Source organism: Pyxicephalus adspersus, chromosome 4 (genome assembly GCF_032062135.1).
Source record: "Pyxicephalus adspersus chromosome 4, UCB_Pads_2.0, whole genome shotgun sequence".
In the NCBI taxonomy this organism is placed as follows: domain Eukaryota; kingdom Metazoa; phylum Chordata; class Amphibia; order Anura; family Pyxicephalidae; genus Pyxicephalus; species Pyxicephalus adspersus.
Genome location: NC_092861.1, coordinates 57,575,150 through 57,587,472, shown reverse-complemented (window position 1 = coordinate 57,587,472; position 12,323 = coordinate 57,575,150). Strand labels below are relative to the sequence as shown.

Sequence of the window (12,323 nt, the reverse complement as noted above, 5' to 3'; positions counted from 1 at the left end):
AAACCCTGAAAAGGATTACATTTAGTTTGATAAAACGCTGTTTATCATACACTATTGCCATGTCATTTTGTTTTTGTTAATATTAATAATGTTAAAATATTGTTTTCCTTTTTTCAACAATATTTTGGACCTAACTGACCAGATCCTCAACAATCCTAAAGAACATAGACCTAAAATGCAGCTGGCTGTAGGCAGATATGTCCCAGGATCTAAAAACTGATCCAAATATAAACCAGGGTACCTTAGTGCAACACCCTTTCTTTAAAAAAAAAAAAAGGGGGGGGGGGGGGGGCAGCACCACCCTCTAATTCTCGACCACCTAGGCCAGAGGTCAGAACACTAGGCCTTACTCTCTCTCGAGCCCTGCCCTAATGTCTCTGCCCCCCGCCAGCAACGCCCCCTGAAGGGAAATCTCTCTCCTCCCCAATGCATACGGAGGAGAGGGAATGTTCCCTATTTACCCTGGCAGCAGAAGTGTTAACGCTGGCCACGGTAAATGGAGAAGGGAGCCACCACACGGAGGTTCAAGAGCCGTATGAGGCTCCGGAGCTCCGGTAGTTTGTTCTGGCTTTCGCTGCTGGTTGCCGGGCCGGCATTAGGCCGCATTGGCCATGGGACGTTAGGCCGGAACAAACTTTGCCGACCCCTGGCCTAGGCCATCAAGAATAATTCAAGCATCTCAAGCATGCGCAAAAGAAGCCTTTTCGTGGGAAAAAATTTGCTGATCTCATGCATGTTTTTTTCCATCCTACGTCACCCATTTTCGCGCCTGGGTCGGATGATGTAGGATGAAGAACCCGGAGGAAGAGACGAAGATGTCGGCGCCTGGCGCACGGGTGGAAGAGACCTCCGGATGGATCGAACTGCCCTGCAAGCTTGAAGGTAAGTGTATTTTTTCGTTTAGTTCCTCTTTAAGTATAAACGTATAGCTAAAAATGCAGCAGTCACTGCTAACATTTAATACAGTAATCAATAGAACTGCCAATTAAATAAATGTAAAAAACAAAACCTTCAAAATGTGTTGTTTTTAAAGCATTTATTGAAGGGGAACAAAATAGGCCAAAAGTACACATCCTTCCCCACTTTTTACAAGATAAAGTATTTTGTACTTTTGAATTGGTTAAAATTGATCATTTGCTCCTAAATTATTTTTTACTTCATTATTGTTTGCCACCAATAAATGTGCTGTGCCCTCATGTAAAGTGTGTAACAAACAGCTCTGATCTGTTACACCAGAGACAAATTATTTAACACTGTTTAATACTTAGAAACCTAATAATAAATCTGATTTGTTTATTTTTCACCTACAGCTTTTTCCTGACTGCTACAAATAGCATTGCTCCTCGGATAGCTGAAAGGAAACTAAGGCTGTATAACGATCTGTTTACGTATCCAAATGTTTTAGATAAACCTATAGTGTATTAAATTTACATAAAAGAGGAAGACATGTATAATGAAAACTGACACCATCTCTGATACAAATAGAACACATAATTCTAAACAGTAAACTCTAAAGCTACGTACACACTTCCAATTATTATCGTTGGAAAACGAACGACGAACGTTCATGCATGATATACACGAACGATCGTATAGCACCGATCCTGCACATAGAGTTAACGACACGATCATTCGTAGATATTGTACACACAATAGATACGATCGTTTGAGCGATAGAGGAACTATGTGCACGACAGGAAAGTGAACGGACGTTCGTTCATCCGCATGCTCAGACCATGGACGATCAACGAACGAACGTACACACGAACGATGTTCAACGATCGTCGTCCAATCCGATCCGTCGGTCCGGTCGTTCGTTTCCAGCGACTTTCCTCGTTCGTCGGCGTCGTTGGTTACTTTTTTACGAACGATTTTTTGCCCAATCGATCGTTCGTCGTTCGATTGGAACGATAAAAATTGGAAGTGTGTACGCACCTTAAGGTTTTCAGATTTGATCTTGAACACAAAAGAAGTACACACAAAGAAGTAACTATGCAAACAAGCGGAATCATTTACCCTAGAGAAGGGTAAGTGTGTGGGTTATCATTAGGGACACAGAAAGGGTTAGTGTGAAAGAAAGCTTTGCGCAGGGTGTTTGAGTAGGATCACTCTGTGAGCCATGTCCATTTTTCTACACCCACAAAGGAAGATACATAATGGTATGATCCTATAAAGCCCAGGATCAGTCACCCTCATTTATAACTAATACCAGTTTCTGCAGCCCCATGTCCTTAAGAATAAATCAAATATTTAATGCCTGTCTACCATCAAGACTGAAGACTGAAGTATGTTTGTGATGTTTGTATGACAGAATGTGTGTCTGATGGAAGAAGTCTGTGCGTGTGCATGGCATGAATGTGTGCGTACATGTGTGTATAAAGAAAACTGTGAGCAGTGTGTGCATTGGTGTGTTTCTTGGTCATGTGTGTAAATATATGGAGAATAAGGAAAAAAGTCTACAGTGTTCCCATAATATATTATCATTTCTGTATATAACTATTTTACTTTCTGCAAGCAAATGAAAGTTCTCTAAAAAATAACAGGACTTGGGGGAGGCATAAAAGGCTGTATTCCACATTCATTCCATGGGTTCCCATAGGGTATGAATACACTTGTATTTCCAGTAAACAATGTAAATATCTGTATGTGATGTATAAAAGTACACAACACAATAAGAAGTTGTTAATGTTTGAAATTCTTATGCCTGAAACCATTTTTATCTAACTGCAGAAATGAATTATAACAAGGACAATTTCCTTTGAAACAAAGTATTTTAGATAGAACACAGACTTGTGCATTAACAAGGACAGAGGCCACAGATTAAACAGCTTTAAAACATTCCTCCAATTGTTGCTCCTCATATTTACCTTGAGGGCTGTATAAACATTGCTCCTAATTGTTGCATATATAACATATATAAAACATGCAGGGGCAGGAGCTGTGACTTTCTAATCAGGATGCATGTTCTTGGTCAGAGAAGTGGTGAAGCCAAAGGCAGCAAGGTACCTAGTAATTCTTGTCTGTCAGCTGTAACAGTCTCCTAATTTCCCTAATACATGTTTCTTTTAACGACCAACTAGAATCTAAATCCCTGTATAAACCTGCAATCGACATTAGCATGAATATACACTGTACAGATAACAATGTTCTATTCTTCGAAGAGGACATCACTGCTCCACTTGGTCCCCATTAGCAAACAACAGTGGTCATGCCTGTTGGTCATTTAGTGACCGTTTGGGCCAGCTGAACAGGCACCAGGCTTTTGCTCAGGATGAAAACCTTTGGGGCAACAAAAATTTAGCATTGGTACACAGCTTTACTTTCTTTTACTTTGTATGCAGTCTTGTTTATTACATAAAGCCCAAACAGCAACTTTGCTCTGGGAGCATAAGCATAGATGTTTGTAGTGCATAGATGTTTTGGAATGCTGGGTTTTCCTTGAATGTTTGTGGAACTGCTTACATAAACCTAAAATGTCCAATATTTACTTTGACGTATGTAAATATATATTATACATGGTCTTCAGCAACACTGTTTTAACTGTAAATGTTTTGGCATTTACTATAAACAGATTTCTAAACTGTTTTTTTTTCACTAAATTCGCACACCTATTCCTCAGATATACTAGAGTTATAAGTTCAGTAATACAGCCGCCACTGCTGCTTTGGCAACCACCTGTACCGATCTATAGAACTACAGCAATTACATCCAGCCTCAGTGCTAATGGTAACAGTATTGGTACTGCACACTGCCGCCTCTATTTATTCCCTTTGGAGCTACATGTAGTGTCTACCCAGAGGAAGCTGTTTCTTGGGATGAGGAAGAGGTAAATTCACCACAACCCCACCACCAGTAAAAAAATAACTATTCAGACAATGGACAAATTAAATACATCAGTTTACTGTTTTGGCTGCAATCTGTAAAGTGGATCTTGTCATCTATGTCACCTCTGCCACATCAGACAGGTGACACGCTTATTTAAAGCTTTAGGAGTGCAGCTTTCTATGTCGCCTCTCCTTAAAGGTGACCCTTAAATTGTACATGGGTGTTTTATGGGCTAACATATTTTTATGCAAAATACTTTTTGCACCAAAGGGACTACTGTAAAGAAAATATTGTATATTGGGCAGTTTATTTAGACTTTAAGTAACTGAATGTTCATAGTTTGTGCAAAACTGGACATTCAGAGTGTGCTATCCCACACACAGATAGTGTGCACACTATAGGAACAACCTGTGATACCTGTGAACCTTGATACCTCTGGGAGAACTATGGGACCTTTATTGTGGGAGGAACTGCAGCCTAAAAGGGGTTTTGCTGTTATTTTATATTGATTTCAACTGTCTGATGAATTGCAGAAAGACATTAAGAAGATACAATTCAGATAACTAATCCAGCAATATTGTTAAATACATTTTTTTTTAACAAATACAAAAAAAGGTGCAACTTTCGTCTCGAGCTTCCATTTTTACAATACACTAAACTGTCAAACCAACATTATTCCTTTAATATGAAACAATTCATAAAGTGCTATACACATACAAGTAAAAAAAATAATTCTTTGCAGCTTTAAAAGTGACATATTTAGTTAGAAAGTCTAGTTTAGGCTTGTCTGTACTAGGCTGACACATCCTGATGTAAACTACTGAGATACCATACCGGGTTAAAAATACATTGAGGGGAGGTGTTTGGGCCAAGACTGTGCATTTTCTTACCTCCAGCATGATGCTGAGCTCAAGCGTCTAACCTGAAGCATGACCTGAGTACAGCACATACAAGCCACTGTGCTCCAGGACACGTGAATGTGAGGTCACTAACCTCTTAAAGGAACCATTCACCTGCTGGCTGTAATATCCATGTGACACACTACCAATTCCTGCCTATGTTTACCAGTCTCAGAGGTCCTTTACAGTTTGGGCGGCCACCCCCTAGTCTGAGGACATTTGGCAAGAACTAGAGAGAGATGACTTCACATAAAGTCTCTCCTTTTTAGGGAAAACAAACTCTAATCCAGTAAAACATCTGACATTTGGGAGGGGTGTGGAAGGAATATAAAACAAAATCCATTCACCACCCCCACACTAAAGCAAGCGTTTTCCATCTTACGTCTGGAAAACTCAATTTACTCAATTTAACATAAACATGCACAGCATTAACCAAAAGAAAAATATGATGACATCAGGGTGATACGGTAAAACATCATATAAAATATTTTTATAGTATTAAATATATAAAAGACTAATGCATGACTTTACAATACATTTTACCATAAGACATATATCATTTATTTTATAGGGATTGGATAGGAGTTAGATCATACCCTTAGACATGTGCACTGCAAATATTTAAAATCACAGGTACAATGAAAAAAAGTTTAAACATTGTAAAATATATGTATTGTTTTAGGCTGGGTAAACACAACACCTACCTTTTCCTGTCTTTTGATTCCCTGGGCCCCCCATCTAACAAAGTGTCAGAGTACATTCTAACTTTAGATTCCTTTATCCTGTATTAGCATTTGAAGGTCATGTGTACCTAAACAATAACTATGCTAATAATAATCACAGCTCTTTATTATAAACCATACCTAGGGAAAGACCAGGGTAGGCAATTAGCCCTTTCAAGGTAGAAGGGGGGGGGGGGGTTAAAGAAATGCAGTGTGCCAAATTATTAGGTGGGTATTTTTACACAACATGGTTTCTTGTGAGATACCTTTTCACATTCCCTAGCATCAGCTTTACTTACAGTTCCTGGCACTGTGTCACATGACATCTCAAAGCCTTAAAACTTTGGAAGGCTTTTCTTTCCCTGATGAAGAGATTGCAGTGCACATAAGTGAGCAGATAGCTATATAAAATGCCCACAATGCTTTACTGACTTCACACCTCTGACTGGTGTACGAATAGTCACGTATCTCCACCTAGGACCACCAGCCCAACATATTTGGAGTGACCAGAGATCTGATGCCTTCTGCCTACCACCCACTCCTTCACTAACCTTATTTTTTTATGTTACTGCCCCTAAGGGACTAATATCGGAATGGGCTAGCAACACAAATCTGGATACCTGAAACCAGATTTATCTGATCTCTCCATAAATATGTTTGCAGAAACAGAGCCCTCCGCGTATGTTTAATAAAAAACGATAACAGTTACATTTATAAAGTTATGCATTTTTCCCACTTAAATTCACAAGTGGGCTACAACAATGAACAGAAAAAAACATTTTTCCCTTACTCGTCCACAATACAGGAGGGGGGGAATGAACAGAAGCTACATGTGTGCAGCTCGGTAAGTAAGCACCTCATATATAGGCAAATAGCTAACATTTCTTTCTCGACAATGGATTTTTTCCTGCAAAACTTTGAAATTGGTAATGCTCATCCCATTTTAATTTAGTGCTGGTGCCAAAGAAGTCTGACTGGGGCCTGGGTAGTGCATGCAGGGATCGCTGGGTGATGGAGCGAGCCTCACCTCTACCCTGTTTGTCACCTGTGACCACAGTACTTTTTTTCTTTTCATTTGTCCTCCAGTCAGAAAGAGTGGGTGACCAAAATTAATGCATGCACAGAATTTTGTGGAGTAAGAGCGTAAGTAAAGCACCTCTCTAGACAATCAGATCACTAGAAGAGGTGGAGTGGGTGGGTGGAGGTCCTCTTTAACACCTGACCTACACAACATGAACTACTACTACTTCATCAGGCAGCCTGAATTTAAACTTCAGCTCCTATGAGAGATGGTATAGGACAAGAGATTATTACATACAGCTTAGATTTAACCAGTTCAGTTGTTTAAAGCAGAACACAACTTAGAAATAAAGCTTTGCTAAGATTTTCAAAAGATATCAGTGTACTCCATGGTATGTGAGTATGCCAAGGCACTGCTGTAGCTGGAGCCTCATGTATATGTGTGTGATCTAAAGCACTGCTGACTCTGAATGCTACTCTCATGAGGCAGAAAGTTGTAATGGTATAAAGCCCTTCCCCTACCAAGAGGGCTGCTTTAACAAAAAGACAACAAAGTATGGTAAATCAGGAAAATATTAGCTCCACAGAAACCATGGGAAGTTCTGGTGACTAGAGCTTTACCCTTTAAATGCATTTTTGGCCTTTTTTCCAGTTTAAGTTTCATTCTTCTGGAAAATGATTGAATAGACCAATAAAAAGTGTTTTTGTTTTGCTCAAGTTAAAATATTTAAAAACTGTGGAAGGATAAGTGATCATAGATGGGACTTACAATGAGGTATATTTCAATGTTTTTAGCTAAATAAGGATGTCTTCAGAAAACAAGTGCCGTAGTTGTGTTTTTAAATTAGTATATGAGGGTATTTTGGAAAAGTCTAGTGAACTATAAGTTAACAAATAGCTCAATGATATAAGAAGCACAATGTATGTGAACAGCACTAGCACTGCCTTCATTAATCAAAGACAGAGCAGTATTTCCTCAGGAACAGCTTTAGGCTCAGCATAAGCACTGTACTATAAGCAGCTTTAGTCAGATAAAACCCTCCATATGCCAAGTATGGTTCTGCAATGCTAAAATACACGTGAAAGAAGCAGAGGGAGTTCGAGGATACAAGGGACAGGAAATCATTTTGCTTAATCATATCACATACAGTGTAATCTACCATAAGATACTAAAACATGACACCAACATCACAATACTAGACAGTAATATATTACTTTGTAATATTCAAACTTTTTTAACTCATGTGGGTGAACTTTTTTAAAAAAAATGCATACTCTGCAAAAAAAAATTTAAATAAACAGATTCATGTAAGAGTTGTGCACAGGCTCATTTCATGCTCTATTGGTGCATTCGCCTCAGTGGGCACCCTTATAGGAATGTATTAAGGAATGCAGTTTAACTTCCTATATGCCCCAGGCATAACTCCTATGAGTGACCTAGAAACCTTGTCAGGGTGGAACCTACAGGAAACACTTTACATGCTGCAAGCTTTTACCTTACTGACTTATAGATTTCTTCAAATATAGTAAATTCAGAAACTAAAATCTAATTCATTGCAGCTTATCAGTTTTCAGATGTAGAGACTGTCATTGATTTCTTTTCTTTTTTTCCCTTTATTGTTACTTAGTTATCCTGCCAGTGACATACCTCCTGTGCTAAAGTGAGAGCGCTCATTAACTGTACTAAATCCAGGTAAAAACAGCATTTTCACCCTAGGTCAGGACATGTAAAGTGTTCTTGTGCTGTGTATACAAGAACTTAAGTGCTTGCTGGAGTTCTGGCAGGAAGCAGTTTTTGTGCACTTATCGAACACATACACAAGAAGCTGAAAATGATGGGGATATGGAAGAAAAGTAGGCCCAAGAAGCTGGGGGCATTGTCTGAGTTGGACAGTGGGGCCAGTGTTTCCCTAGCGGCAGCAGGACTGTGTACGCACACCTAAAATACATCATTTGTTGTTATGTGTGTGGTCAACATCATTTTTGTATTCTTCGCCTTCTTTATCCCTGCTTTACCTGAAAACTATGGGATACTAAATCCCTCTGTTGAATTTATTTTTATGCAGGTAGCCCTGCATTGATTTGATGGAAAATCTGACTCCAAAGTGTGTGGCCAACTTAGGGGTTTGAAAGCACTGCATCATTTCTGCATCATTCCCATAAAAATAAGTCTGCATTTTATCTATGGATCAATCCTAAATGACACTTTGTCATATATTCTCCTAATCCAAAACAATGGTGAAAAAAGATATTAATGTGGTCATATTAGACACATTGTTTATGAAGGCTGGAACTACACTGCACTAGTGTACACTGAGCAGGATACCAGCAGACACAGCATACAATGCTTACTGTTATCTAATTAGTGAACAGTAGCATGTTCAAATTCTCTTGTATTGTGGGTATGTTTTCTTTATGTTAATGATAATTAATGTGCTTTTTTTAAAATCAGGAAATAATTCTTCTTAATGATAATGAAAAGAGGAAACGAGTCCATAAATACTTTATCCAACATAAATATCAGAGACCATTCATTCGTTTCTTGTACATATATTGGTAAATGATTGAAACTGTTGACCTGTTTGATGTTCTTTTTCAAGCATGTTTCTGAAAATATCATAGAAAAATTAGGGGTGTTTTGATGGTGCCACATAAACCAATCTGTCTCAAAGCCCACAGCAGCCACTTACCTCAAAACTTCCCCAGGCTGTATGTGCACCTGTCTTCAAATTATCAGAGTCCTTTCATGGAACTGGTTGTCTTCTGACTGCATTAATATGCTGTTTATTAAATTCATTGAGTTGACTGTAAGCTCCTCCAGTGGGGAGCGTCTGTTTCTTATTTTCTTTCAAGCCACATCTTTTGCCACGAATATACAAGTTTCTGCGACATGTCTTCACAAATGATTTTGAAGTAAATGATTTGCACGACAGTGAGCAATGGGACAGCAATCTTCAATGCATCCTTGTGGTTACACACAGAATACTGGTCAGAACACACCTAGAATATCAGAAGTACATATTAACACATTAAGCAACCATTCACTCATAATTGTTTCACAGTCATTTTACAGTCTATTATTCTTCCGAAGCAAAGAACACAAAACACATATTACCTGGCGTGTAAACCACACTAATTACATTGAAATGTGGTTATGTGAGAATTTCTGGAGGTAACATGTTAATAGGTTGAGCTATAATGCAGTCACTGCTTTTACAGAACATACAGACTTTCAGTTTTCCAGATAAATGTACAGATCATATTCTGTAGGGTTATTAGTTTAGATACCTTCTGGACTGGCCACCTGAATGTCTTACTTTTTGTGTTGGGTGGGGTTTTAATTTATTTTTTAATTTACTCTATTAAAAAAAAATCCTATGTTTAATACAAAGACATAGATCCTGAACACAGCCCTGAAAAGAACACCATTGTTCAGAGCTAGTGACTACAAAATCATAAACGTTAATCAACAAAGGCCTTTGGTAAAATGGCCCTGCAGACATGTTCCCAAGGTTGATATGTATAAGTCCTCAATTCCACTTTATTTTCTAGGGTGAGCAGATGAGAAAGCAAAGCATTGTGTATTCTGATATAGATTACCCCATAACTGCATTGTGACATTAGCTTTGATAATGTTAAACAGTCAATTGCCATCTTTGCCTATTCACTTTAAATTTGTCATGCAACCATGCCATCACTGAAAATTTTCATGAACTGTACCTTGTTTTGGTGTGCTAGACACCACAGAGACTACTGATTTAAAGAAAAAACAACCTCCTAAAGGTCTGGATGATGCATAATGGGTGTGTATTGCCATATACAAACATCCAAGTGTATGTAAAGCCAAAACTTTATTTTAAATTTGGGATGCAATACCAGGTGTCAACCAGTGTCGGTTTTTAAGTGATGTGTACCCACTGGAAATGTACTATCCTTATTTCTCCTAGGAGCCATTGTCACCAGGACTTTAAAAGAGGGGAAATCACAGTGGAAGCAATAGTGGGAAAACTTCCAGTGTGTAAGAGAGCGTTTTAGTAACTTTTGAGAAATGTACTTTAATTTGTATGTACAGAACAGGAAATGAAAGGAAAACAGCTAAATGAGACATAACATATGCTTTAACACACTCTATCTAAACTAAGAGCTGTATTTACAAATATGTAACGGGTAAGGTTAGACCACATAAGTTTATGGTATTGAAGAAGCCAAGGCAAAGAGCAAGGATGATGGGCAAAGTTTAAAAGCCCTAAGAAACTCAATTTATTTTACTACACCTACAATCAGAACATTGAAAGTTATGCTCTTATAAAGTTATTATGGTTAAATGCTCTTAACTTTTTTCCTTGCTAATTAGGTCAGGAAACTTCTTTTTCAATGTTTTTAGATATATACCTATGAAACATTAGGCAAAAAAAATTATCTAAGTGAAGCAATAATTGGATATTCTTTTTTTCAATGTGTATTCCCTGTTTATAAACAAATAACACTATATGCAGACTCTGATATAATGACAAATAACCACAAGCCAGCGGCTGGCTTTAATATTCAGAGACCATGCCATTTTGTTTTGGCCTAGTATTTGTGCATTTACTGCAAAAAAAGGGATCATTTGTTCCCTAGAAAATACAATGTTATTTGCTGTTGACAATATATGCATCATTAACTCATGAACATTTGTTTTAAAGATATAAGTCTGCTCTCAACAAATAAATATAGTTTTATACCCATTCTTCCTGATTTGTAAATATTTTATATTACTTTTGGCAAAGCTCAAAATTATTCAGCATATATCAGTAACCATTCCTATTACTGGAAAGTATAACAATCAGTAGGGGAGGTACTACACTTCTACCCCTACTTTCTACAATCTCAGAAATACAAAGGCAAAGGCATAAGTCCATCAAGTTCAAACACTATGGATTTTGTGTGTGGATTTTGGTATGAGAGAAGTTGAGGATTCTTTTTAATCCATCCAAAATGAAGCAGGTAGGGGCTGGCACCACATGCTTAGGACTACACAGTTTGGTTGACATGTCAAAGAGCAATGTAGGAGAATGCATCAACAGTTGTTAGCAAATGTGTATTTATTTCAGAGTACTAAATGTGTTTTTTGCCTCTTACATAAGAAAGGAAAAAAGCTACAAGCATTTTTATTTCAACAAAGTAGTAAATACTGTCATATGTAAAGTACAGCCACATGCCATCAGATTTTAGTCTTTTTAATACAAATTGGACTGAGATTAAAGTGGAACTTTAGTTGAAATTTAGGATCAGGCAGGGCTTTATTGTAGTAGGGGAAAGGATTCTTACCTGCCTGATTGCCATCCTCTTTTGTTACTATTCACTGAGATGTGCATGCATCAGGATACTTTGAACATTCCAGCTTCCCCTGTCACTGATGGGACTTAATTAGCTCCCACTTGCCTGTGTGGAAGCTACTGTACTTCATCCTGGTCTGGCCAATCAAGAGGGCCAAAGATCAAAACAAAAAAAAAGAAAATGGAAGAGGATGACGGTGCCCATGAGGAAAATGAGAAATAGCCAATATAAAATGGGTTATTTCCATTTAATCCTGAATGATTGGAATAAACTGCTGTATTCTGCACATGATATTCATCTTACTAAATACAAAAAACGTAAAATAAACCTACCAGTATAGATATACAGTTGCTGACATTGCGTACTTGATTCCGCAGGTGCAATGCACACACCCTACCACCATTCACACCCTACCAAATTACTGTCAAGGAGTAAGTGGATGCACTGGTGTCTAAAAACAAATTAAGCACAAACTTTCCTGGGATTAGTTACACATTTAAAGATGAATCACACAAAAGTGTTAGACTATCCTCTTTCA

The 12,323-nt window shown here is 38.0% G+C and overlaps 1 protein-coding gene across 2 annotated transcripts in view; it reads right to left on the bottom strand.

Moving 5' to 3' along the window:
- Positions 1-12,323, bottom strand: part of TNK2 (tyrosine kinase non receptor 2) — an 83,695-nt gene that overhangs the window by 58,902 nt on the left and 12,470 nt on the right. For both annotated transcript variants that reach the window (XM_072408287.1, XM_072408288.1), the window contains one exon: positions 9,157-9,466. The gene's annotated coding sequence lies outside the window, so the exon portion shown is untranslated. The remainder of the gene's footprint in view (positions 1-9,156; positions 9,467-12,323) is intronic.